At 35.8% G+C, this 12,447-nt stretch overlaps 1 protein-coding gene across 5 annotated transcripts in view; it reads left to right on the top strand.

Moving 5' to 3' along the window:
* ZBTB40 (zinc finger and BTB domain containing 40) overlaps positions 1-12,447 on the top strand; it is a 77,981-nt gene that overhangs the window by 22,346 nt on the left and 43,188 nt on the right. For 3 of the 5 annotated variants that reach the window (XM_082833324.1, XM_082833325.1, XM_082833328.1), the window contains one exon: positions 3,489-3,630. The exons of the other annotated variants lie outside the window; for them this stretch is intronic. The gene's annotated coding sequence lies outside the window, so the exon portion shown is untranslated. The remainder of the gene's footprint in view (positions 1-3,488; positions 3,631-12,447) is intronic. 5 annotated transcript variants of the gene reach the window in all.

Below are 12,447 nucleotides of genomic sequence, written 5' to 3'. Positions count from 1 at the left end.
TCCTCATCAACATTTGGTATTATCAGTTTTTCTGATTTTAACTTTTCTAGTGGATACGTTTAGCAGTTTCTTTGCTTGCTACTTGCTATTTTTTCTTACATTCTATCCTTTCTTTCTGGTTCAGTTTGCTTCTTATAGTAATTCTTTCAGTGACAGTCTCTGAGCCTCTTATCTTTGTTTGAAGGTGATTTTGTTTCAACTTGTATATAGATACATGGTTGATTATTATTTTCCTTAATATTTGAAAACTGTTACTCCATTTTCTTATATCGTTATTAATGAGAAGTCTGTACCAGTCAAACCGTCTTCTTTGATTAAGTAATAATCTTTTCTTTTGGTTTGCTTACAATTTCTTTTTCTCAGTGTTGTTGATACTTCAAAGTTTTTATTCTGAAGACTCATGTCTGACTTTAGTCCTAGAACATTCTCAGATATTATATCTTCAAATTGCTTCTGCCACATGTTCTTCATTATCTCTATCCGGAACACCTATTCAGATGCATGTGAAACCTTCATATTCTGTTTTCCATATCCTTTAACCTCTCTTTCATATTTCTGTTTTTGGGTTTTTTTTGTTTTGTTTTGTTTTTTACCTCTCTGCTACCTTCTGAGTAATTTTCTCAGACTTCTTTTCCTAATTACTCATTTTCTCTTTAGCTGTATCTAATCTGTTTAATTCATTGATAGATGAATTTCAGTGACTTAACTTTTATTCCTAGAAGTTCTTTTGGTTCTTTTTCACATCTGCCTATTCTTTTTTCATATTATCTTTTTCTTCCATTATGGCTTCCCTTCATTTTGCCTGTTTATTAAAATGAAACAATTAATTTGTAGCATTTTTTCATAGTATTCTATAATTTTTAGGGTTTTCAATTCTTGGAGGTGCTATTTGTACTCTTTCTTGCATCTAATGTCTTTCCGTTGTGGTGATTCATTTCCTCATGTGACTTTTTGTTTTTACTGTTTGCCTTTTGGGGGTGGCACAGGAATCCTCCTCATCTGAGACACTCTAGCATCTATCTTGGCAAGGCCCTTCTCGTTTGATTTTTTTTCCTCCTTCACCTCCTACCGCTACTCCTATTTCCCTCCCCTTTATAGCACTTACTCTAATGTATTTGATAAAATGTCTTTTGCTACAATGTAACTTTACCTTACTGTTATTCATTGTTTTGTTTTTGTGTTTTTAACTTACATAAATGGAATTATGCTCTAGATCTCATTCTGGTTGTTATTGTTTCATTCAATTGGGTATTTAAGATCTGTTTCTGTCTGAATAGTCAATTGTTGCTTCTTTCTAATGCACTATATTCCATAGGATACATTTTGCATATTTACTTAAATTCTTTTTGTGACTGACATCTAAATGACCTCTCATTTCCCTGCTACAGAAAACAATGGCCCAGTGATCTTTCTGGCCATGTGTCCTTATGAACCTATGTGAGAACTTTTCTGGGAAATGTACTCAGAAATATGATTCTTGGGCCACAAGGCATATATGCACAGAAAATTTCACTAAATATTACCAGAGTGTTTTTCCAGAATAGCTATATGAATTTATATACCACCAGTTTTACTCTAGATTCAAATTTATGTTCTACCACATGTTACTGTAAGACCTTAGAGAAATTACTTAACCTCTCTGGGCCTTAGTCTCCCCATCAGTAAAAGGGAATAATAACAGCATCTGCATCATCAGGTTGTTAAGAGAATGAAATAAATTAATATATGTAAAGCATATTCCTGAATATAATAAGCACTTCCTGAATATATAATAAATGTTAGCTGCTTTTACTGCTATTGTAACAACTACTCTTACTTGTTAGCCAGTTAAGTGAACTCCTTTTCTGAATTGCCATGTTACGTCATTTGCCCATTTTTCTCCCCATTGGATTTTTTTCCCCTAAGGTTTCCAGGAATTTCTTATGTATTCTAGATATTAACTCCTTGTCTTTAAACTGTATAAATATCTCCTGGTTCTACCATTTGTCCATTGTCTATTAATCATATCTATAGACTATAGAGTTCTTTGACAGAAACCTTTAATATCAGTATAATCATATTCATCTTTTCTTTTTTTAAGCTTTTGGGGCAATGTTTAAGAAGTTTCCCAACACCTGCTTCAAAGATACCCTCTGACATTTTCTACTGTTAACGTTTATAAATTTACCTTTCACATTCAGGTCTTCCTCATATGGTTTGTAATAGTGAGCTCATTTCTCTCTATGTTTTTCTTTTTTCCTGTGAGAGTCTCTGTGCCTTGGGTTTTGAAAGTATTCTGGTTTTTTTCTCCTGCATGTCAAAGACCAATTTTTATGTTAATTTCTCAGCCCAAGATTCTTATACGATATAATATATAAATTTGGATCCTTCACCTCTGTATGTCATAGGCCTACATTTTAGATTTCTTGTGGGTGCCATTTCTTCTACTCAAGGCCCAGATAATTAGCAACTTTTATTCTGTTTCCCTGAGCCAGTGAGCAGATTTTTCAGACTGCATATAAAGGAGGGATAGTTGTTTGAGGCTCTGTGCTTTGTGCAAGGGTCTCAGTTCCAACTCCCCCACCTTCTACCTGCCTGAAGCTATATTTCCAGTCTCCATGTGAGCATTAATGCTTTCTCCTCCAAGCCTAGGGCCTGTATTAGAGTTTGAAACCCCTTTGGGCCATCATGGTCTCAACTCCCACTTTACTGTTTCAGCTTTGATTTTGATGTCACTTCCATTTCAGGTACCTGGGAATTTCCTTTTTTTTTTTTCTTGCTTGACTATATATATATATATATATATATAGATAGATATTTTTAAAATTTATTTTATTTATTTTTGGCTGCGTTAGGTCTTTGTTGCTGCCTGCGGGCTTTCTCTAGTTGTGGCGAGTGACTCTTCGTTGTGGTGCTCAGGCTTCTCATTGCGGTGGCTTCTCTCATTGCAGAGCACGGGCTCTAGGCGTGTGGGCTTCAGTAGTTGTGGCTCGCGGGCTCTAGAGCACAGGCTTAGTAGTTGTGGCGCACGGGCTTAGTTGCTCCGCAGCATGTGGGATCTTCTCAGACCAGGGCTCTAACCCATGTCCCTCGCATTGGCAGGCGGATTCTTCTTAACCACTGTGCCACCAGGGAAGCCCTAGCTTGAATATATATTTTTAAAGCATTTTTGTTACATTTTATCCAGTGTTTCTGTGTGTGAAGTGGGAGGAAAAGGTCCATTTACATCAGCTCAGTGTGCCATTTTGCCAAAAGTCTTTCCTTTAATTAGTATTCCTATTAATCTCAGTAAAATTTCAACTTTCAACTTTACCAGCTTACATTCATTAAGTAACCTTTGAATTTATTCTGCCTTAACTATCCCCATTCTCCTTTTATTGCTCAAGTTTATAACCATGGTTTTAGTATCTATATATTGGTAAACCACATAATTTTGTTCAGTTTTTTTTTAACCTTGCTCAGTTGCTTATTCTGTTACAGTTATTCTATTATTTTCTTATCTAATTTAGTTGTCAACAAAAATGTGAAATAGCTCTGGCCACAATCCTGTAGTTAATGCTCAAAGTACCTCCCTCTGCATCATTGGTGGCTCTTCGTATTTTTTAATCTGATGAAAGACTGACCAGAAATGACCCCAAAGCAACATTTTAAGTAAGTTTTAGTTTGTCCTAAAAATATAATCCCAATAATGTGTTCCTTATTAATAGGATTGTTTGAAAAGATTTATGTCCAGGTAAGTCTTTTGATTTACTGTAATCCATAGAGCCTATGTCTTGTCTTAGGAAGAAAATCATATTCTCCTGATATCATTTGTTCTTTAGAAAAACCACATCAGTGTCTGTTTAGTTGTTTTGTGTTATTTGCAAATTGAATTCTTGTTCTGATTTTTTTCTCAGATATTAAAATAAGTTAATTTACAAATTTTCAGACTTACCTCCTTTTTTTCTAAAGATAGCTCGTACTTTTGTCTGTTTTAAATCTTACAGAACTCTTTTTTCTGTTTTCCACAAGAACTGGGAGATATTCCAATCCTGCTCCTGTTGCTACTACTATTTCAGCAACAAGTCAGTTAGCTCCTAGGCCACAGTTTATCTTTAAAAAGTATGCATTTTTATAACACAGATATTAAAACAAGCTGTAGTGAAACAGTAAGGTTAGATGTTCTCAAAGCTACTCTTTGAGTAAGCTTTAAAAAAATTATATGAATTCATGAATGTTCTACAATCTATACCCTAGTATAGATAGGGTTTGGGGTGATTAGTACTGAAAATTTACATTCCTAAAAGGAAAAATTTCTTAATAGATGAACTTTATTCTTTAGAGCAGTTTTAGGTTCACTGCAAAATTGAGAGTAAAGTGCAGAGTTCCCATTATAATCCTGTCCCCACACAACCTCACCCACTGTCCCACAACACAGTGATACATTTGTTACAATCAGTGAACCTACATGGATACGTAATTGTCACCCAAAGTCCATAGTTTTCATTAAGGTACACTTTTGGTTTCATACATTCTCTGGAACTTGACATGTATATGATACATGAATTCACCATTGTAGTTTTATACACAATAATTTCACTGCCCTAAAGATCCTCCGTGTTAAACCTATTCATCCCTCCTTACTCCCAACCACTGGCAACCACTGATCTTTTGACTATCTCCATCGTTTTGCCTTTTCCAGAATGTCATATGGTTGTATTCATATAATATAGAGACTTTTTATATTGGATTCTTTCACTTACTAATATGCACTTAAGTGTCCTCCATGTCTTCCCATTGCTTGATAGCTCATTTCTTTTTGCACTAAATAATATTCTATTGTCTGGATGTACCACAGTTTGTTTATCCATTTATCTGGTGAAAGACATTTTGGCAATTACGAATAGAGCTGCTGTAAACATCTGCGTGCAGGTTTTTGTGTGGACGTAAGTTTTCAGTTTTTTTAGGTAAATATCAAGGAGCACAATTGCAGGATCATATGATAAGGATATGCTTAGTCTTATAATAAACTCCTAATCTGTCTTACAAAGTGCTGTACCATTCTGCATTCTCACCAGCAATGAATAGCAGTTCCTGTTGCTATACATCCTCACCTGCATTTGGTGTTGTTAGTGATTTGGGTTTTGTCATTTCTAATAGGTTTTATTTGTAATTCCCATATGACATATGACGTTGAACATCTTTTTGTATGCTTACTTGCTATCTGCATCTCTTCCTTGGTGGGATGTCTGTTAAGGTCTTTGGTCCATTTTTTAATCAGGTTGTTTTCTTATTGTTGAGTTTCAAGAATTCCTTGTATGTTTTAGATAATAGTCATTTAACAGATATGTCTCTTGCAAATATTTTCTCCCAGTCTATGACTTGTCTTCTCAGTCTCTTGACATTATCATTCATAGAGCAGAAGTTCTTTAAGTTTAATGAAGTCCAGCTTATCCATTATTTCTTTCAGGGATCATGCCTTTGGAGGTGTATCTAAAAAGTCATTGCTATATCCAAGGTCACCTAGGTTTTCTTCTTTGTATTTTCTAGAGGTTTTATAGTGTTGTGTTTTTACATTTAAGTCTGTGATCCAATTTGAGCTAAATTTGTGAAGGCTATGAGGTCTGCGTCTAGATTCATTTTTCTACATGTGGATGTTCAGTTGTTCCAGCACCATTTGTTGAAAATACTGTCTTTGCTCCATTATCAAAGATCAGTTGACTGTACTTTTGTGGGTCTATTTATCTATTCTTTCACCAGTACCACACGGTTTTGGTTACTGTAGCTTTGTAGGTAAGTATTGAAGTTGAATATTGAGTAGTGTCAGTCTTCCTACTTCGTTCCTCTACCCTGATATTGAGTTGGCTATTCTGGATCTTTTGCCTCTCCATATAAACTTTAGAATCAGTTTGTCAGTATCCACAAAATAACTTGCTGGGATTTTGATTAGGATTGTGTTGAACTTATAGATCAATTTGGGAAGAACTGAAATTTTGACACTACAGAGTCTTCCTATCCATGAACATGGAATATCCCTCCATTTACTTATTTTTTCTTTGATATCTTTCATTAGAGTTTTGTAGTTTTTCTCATATACATCTTGTATGTATTTTGTTAGACTTATCCTCAAGTATTTTCACATTTTTAATTTCTTTTTTGGGGGTGCCAATTAAATGGTAATGTTTTCATTTCAAATTTGACATGTTCATTGCTGATAGACAGGAGAGTGATTAAGTTTTTTATATTTACCTTGTATCCTGCAGCCTTGCTGCTATTGCTTGTTATTATTATTATTAAATTTTTTGTCAGTTCTTTCGGATTTTCTACATACCTCATCACAGTCATATCATCTGTGAACAAAGACTGTTTCGCACCTTCCTTCCCAGTCTGTATACCTTTTAGCTGGGAATTCCAGAATGACATTGAAAAGCAGTGGTGAAATGAGACATCCCTGCCTTGTTCCTGATCTTAGGCAGAAAGCTTCGACTCTAATGTTAGCTGTTGGTTTTTGTAGCTGTTCTTTATCAGGTTGAGGAGGTTCCCCTCTATTCCTAGTTAGCTGAGAGTTTTTATCATGAATTTTGTGGATTTTTTCAAATGCTTTTTCTGCATCTATTGATATGAACATGCGATTTTTCTTTTTTAGCCTGTTGTTATAATGGATTACATTTACTGATTTTCAAAGGTTGAACCAGCCTTGAATACCTGGGATAAATCCCACTTGGTCATGGTGTTAAATTATTTTTATTATTGTTGAATTTGATTTCCTAATATTTTGTTGAAGATTTTGGTCTTTGTTTTTCTTATAATGTCTTTGTCTGGTTTTGCTGTTAGTGTAATGCTAGGCTCATAGAATGAGTTAGGAAGTATTCCCTCTGTTTCTATTTTCTGGAAGAGATTGTGGATATTTGATATAATTTCTTCCTAAACTGTTTCGCAGAATTTACCAGTGAACCTATCTGGGCCTGCTGCTTCAAGTGTTGGAAAGTTATTAATTATTGACTCAGTATCTTTGATAGATTAGGCCTATTCAGATGTCTAGTTCTCCTTGTGTGAGTCTTGGCAGATTGTGTCTTTCAAGTAATTGATCCATTTCATTAAAGTTATCAAATTTGTGGGCATATTATTATATTATTCCTTTTTTATCCTTTTATTGTGCATGGGATCTGTACTGATGTCCCTTCTTTCATTTCTGATATTAGGAATCTGTGTTCTCTCTTTTTTCTTAGTTAGCCTGGTAGAGGCTTATTGTTTTATTGATCTTTTCAAAGAGCCAGCTTTTAGGTTTGTTTTTTTTTTCTCTTGATTTCCTTTTCTCAGTTTCATTTATTTGTCCACTATTTTCTTTTTCTCCTGCTTACTTTGGATTTACTTTGTTCTTCTTGTTTTAGTATCCCAAAGTGGAGGCTTAAATTATTGGTTTTAGATCTTTCTTCTTTTCTAATGTATGCATTCAGTGCTATAAGTTTCCCTCTAAGCACTGCTTTTGCTGCATCCTATAAATTTTGATAAGTTGTATTTACATTTTCATTTAGTTTAGAATATTTTTGAATTTGTCTTAAGATTTCTTCTTATGTGTTATTTAGAAGTGTGTTGTTTAATCTCCAAGTATTTGGAGATTTTTCCAGCTATCTTTTTGTCATTGATTTCTAGTTTAATTCCATCGTGGTCTGAGAACAGAGTGTATGGTTTCTATTCTTTTCAATTTGTGAAAGGTAACTTATGGCCCAGAATGTGGTCTATCTTGTTGAATGTTCCATGTGATATTAAGAAGAATATGTAATATGCTGTAGATGAAGTAGTCTATAGTCAATTGCTTGATGGTGCCATTAACTTCACCGATGTCCTTACTGATTTTCTGCCTTCAGGCTCTATCCATTTCTGATAGAGAGGTGTTTAAAGTCTCCAACTATAATAGTGATGCACCTATTTCTCTTTGTATTTCTTTCAGCTTACCTTACATGTTTTGATGCTCTTTTGTTAGTTGCCTACACAATAAGGATTATTATGTCTTGTTAGAGTATTGACCCCTTTTTCATTAAGTAACTCCCCTTTATCCCTAATATCTTTCCTTACTTGAAGTTTGCTCTGTCTGAAATTAATATAGCTCCCCTGCTTTCTTTTGATTACTGTTAACATGGTATATCATTCTCCATGCATTTATTTTTAATCTATATGCAACTTTAAGTGAGTTTCTTGTAGACAGCATCAGAGTGGGTCTTGTTTTTTGATCCACTCTGACAATCTGTCTTTTAATTAGTATATTTAGAGCATTGATCTACCATATTTGTTAATGTTGTCTGTATGTTGCCCTTGTTCTTTGTTCCTGCTTTTGTCTAACATACTTTTTCATTCTTTTGTAGTTTTAATTGAGCATTTGACGTGATTCCATTTTCACTTCTTTTTACCATATCAGTTATACTTCTTTTTAAAACTTATTTTAGTGGTGTCCTATAGTTTGCAGTAGATTTACAACTAATCTAAATCCACTTTCAAATGACACTGTACCACTTCACATGTATTATAAGTACCTTATAATAATAATAACATAATCTTAATCCTTCCCTTCTCTCCCTTGTATTATTGCTGTCATTCATTTCATTTATACATAAGCATATAGAATTGACCCTTGAACAATGCAGGAGTTAGGGACAGTGACCTCTGGCACAGGCAAAAATCTGCATATAACTTTGTAGTGAGCCCTCTGTATCTGTGGATTCAACCAACTGCAGATTACGTGGTACTGTAGTATTTAGTGTTGAAAAAATCCACATGTAAGTGGATCTTCACAGCTCAAACCTGTGTTGTTCAAGGGTTACCTGTATAAACATAAGCATGCATAATCAAATACATTGTTGCTGTCATTATTTTGAACAAACTGCTATCTATGTCAGTTAAGAATAAAAAATAAAACTGCTATCTATGTCAGTTAAGAATAAAAAATAAAACTGCTATCTATGTCAATTTTTGTTTTACCTTCACCTATTCATTATTCAGTGCTCTTCATTAGTTTATGTAGATCCATATTTCTGTACTTTATCATTTCCTTCTCTCTGAATAACTTCTTTAACATTACTTGGAAGGCAGGTCTACTGGCAGGCAAGTCCCTCAACCTTGCTGGTCTGGAAAGTATTTTACATTCACTGTTAAAGGAAAAAATTTCAGGGTAGAATTCTAAGTTGGTAGTTTGTTTTCTTCTCTCAACATTTTAAATATTTCACTCCACTCTTCTCTTGCCTGCATGGTTGTTTGAGGAGAAATTAGATGTAATTCCTATCTGCTTCTCTGAAGGAAAGGTCCTTTTTCCTCTGGCTTTTTTCAAGATTTGTTTTTTAAACTTTGATTTTTCTATAGTTTGAATATGATGTGCTTAAGTATAGTTATTAAGAGCATTTATCCTGCTTGGGGTTCTGAGCTTCTTAGACCTGTGGTTTGGTGGCTAACATTAATTTGGGGAAATTCTTAGTCTTTATTGCTTCAAATATTGCTTCTGTTTCTTTTTCTCTTCTCCTTCAGATATTCCCATTGCACATATGTTTTACCTCTTGTGGTTGTCTCACAGTTCTTGGATATTGGTTCTGTTTTTTTCAGACCTTTTTCACTTTGCTTTTCAGTTTTGGAAGTTTCTTATTGTTATATCCTCAAGGTCAGAGATTCTTTACTCAACCATATATAGTCTACTAGTAAGTGCATCAAAGGCATTCTTTATATCTGTTACAGTGTTTTTAACCTCTAGCTTTTCTTTTTCATTCTTTCTTAGAATTTCCATCTCTCTGCTTACATTGCCATCTGTTTTTGCATGTTGTCTACTTTTTCCTTTAAATCCTTTATTAATCTTTTTTTTTTAATTCCTTGTCTGATAATTCCTGACATATCTGACTGTGGTTCTGATGCTTGTTCAGTCTCTTTGAAGTGTGTTTTTTGCCTTTTAGTATGCCTGGTAGTTTTTTCTTGAAAGGGAGACATAAAGTACTGGGTAAAAGGAACTGTGGTAAGTATAACTATAGTGATGGGGTGGTAAGATGTGAAGGGAGGAAGTGTGTTTTATAGACCTATCATTAGGTCTCAGTCTTTTGGTAAGTCTGTGCCCCTGGACTGTGAACTTCACTGATACTTTTCAGTCTCTCCCTCCCCACCTCCTTAAGTGGTACAGGATGGCTAGAGTGGGCTGACGTTGGGTATTTCCTTTCCTCCAGTTAGGTTAGACTCTGGTAAAATAGTTTCTTCTGATACTAGGCCTTGTTGAGAAGAACAGAATCCTCTGTCATATTTTAAAATGGTTACTTTCTCCTTCCTCCTGACAGAAGCAGAAGGGAATTTCCCCCCAGTATTCACTTGAGTACCCAGTAGAGCTCCTGGAGTTAAAACTCACAAAATTATGACTCTGTCCCTCTGGAGTTTTTAACTCTCAGACTTGTCCACCCTGAGCCTCCATCAGTTCGTTAACTTAGGTTTAGTTTTCCTATTCTGGCACTGCTTCCCATGGATTTCTCTTGGTGGGTTTCTGCTCTGAGAAGTTGTGATTCTCTGCCAGTCTCTCCAATTTTGGGAGCAGTAGTTTTGCCCTGTGACCTCACTTCTCTGACAGAGCTAAGAAGAGTTGTTGATTTTTCCGTCTGTTTGCCTTTTTACCTGCCAAGTTAGAATGGTGACTTTTAAGCTCCTTCCATGCCAGACCAGAAACCTGGAAACCAGAACTTGGAAATATTTTCATTTTTATTTTTATTTGTCAGTTTCAAATGTGGGAAAATAAGGAATAGTGGTGGAGTGGAAAGGTAACAAAGGCAACCAATGTTATTTTGACAAATGTCAAAGACCATGTGACTTTCCTGCTTAAAGCCCTTCAAACCCTTCATTGACTCCTCATTGTCTTTAGGATAAATCCAAGCTCCTAAGCATGGCCCATGTATCTTTCTGTGGCCAGAACCTCTGCCTGCCTCTCCAGATTCATCTCCTGACACTCCCTGTCCCTTTCTATATGTTCAGTATCACTGAACTCCTTATAATCCCCTCCTAAACCTCCTTCCTGCCATGTGATGTTTTCTTATTTGTGTGCCTCACGCAGGCTTCCCTGCTTGGAGTGCCTTTTTCTCCCACTCTTTTCACCTCATCAGTGCCTGCTCACTTATTAAGGCAGGTTAGCTGTTAGCTCCTCCACAAAAACCTTACTGTAACTCTTGGATATCCCTATTCCCCAAACTGGGCTTCTAAGTACAAATCTCTATCATTACATTTCCTGCCATTCATTTATTCATTCCACCAACTAACCAAGAGTGTTTGTGTTAGGCAGAATTTTAAGCACTGGGATGCAGCAGATGATGAAAAAAAAAAGTTCCTTCCCTAATGGAGTTTATATTCTAGTGAAGGGGGGTACATGATAAGTAAGTAAAAATATGTGTCAGTAGGCTATGATAAAAAATAGAGTAAGAGGGATGGAATGTTCTGTGGTTGGAGAGGAGGTTGCTATTTAAAGAACATGGTCAGATTTGATTAAATGTTCTAAATCATTAAAAAATAAATAAAATAAAGAACATGGTCAGGGAAGACCTCATTGATCATGTGGCCATTGAGCAGAGTCCTGATGGGAGTGAGAGAGTGAGCCATGCACACATGTGAAGAAACCTACAGGTGAATATGCTTAGGGTGTTCCACAATCAGCAAGGAAGGCGTGGTGCTTACAGCAGAATGGGTGAGGGGGAGCGAGGCAGAAGATGAGGTTTTAGAGCTAATGACAGCCAGAGTAAGAATTTTGGCTTTTGGCTTTTACTCTGAGACCAGGAACCATGGAGGCTTTTGTGCAAAGTGACATATATGGCTATGTGCTAAAAAGATCTCTCTGACTACTGGGTTGAAGATAGAGTAGGGTAGGGGTAGGGCTAGGAAGGGGTGGAGGCATGGGGGACCAGTTAGAACATTGTTGCAATATCCAAATAAAAGGTGATGGCGGCTTGGGCTGACCAGAGTAGAACCAGTGGAGGTAGTAATAAGTGATTGGATTTTGGATATATTTTGAAGGTAGAGCCAACAGGATTTATAAAGGATTGGGTAAGGGATATGAGTAAAAACAGGAGTTAAGGATGATTTCTAGGTTTTTGGTCTGAACAACTAGAAGGGACAGAATTGCTGTGAAGTGGGGAAGATGGCAGGGGAGTTTGGATTTAAGTTTAAGAAACCTAACAGGCCTCCAATTAGAGATGTTCAATAGGTAGTTGGAAGTGTGCGTCTGCAGTTCAGAGGAAAGGGCTGAGCTGGAAATACAAATCTAAAAGCTCTCAACATTTAGCTATTTCAAAGGTATGGAATCAGATGAGAGAGAAGAAGTGAGATGACAGTCCTGGAGCACAGCAAACTTTAGAGGCCAAAGTGATGCAGAGAACACAGCAAAGGAACCAGAGAGCGCAGGATCAAGTGAAAAATGCATTTTAAAGGGGAGGGAATGACGACCTGTATTCAGGGCTGCAGATAGGTCAAGTAATATGAGGACATTGT

Source organism: Leucopleurus acutus (genome assembly GCF_964270905.1).
Source record: "Leucopleurus acutus genome assembly, chromosome: 2".
Taxonomy (NCBI): domain Eukaryota; kingdom Metazoa; phylum Chordata; class Mammalia; order Artiodactyla; family Delphinidae; genus Leucopleurus; species Leucopleurus acutus.
The sequence above is the reverse complement of the archived record's forward strand: the minus strand, read 5'-3'. Positions and strand labels throughout refer to the sequence as shown.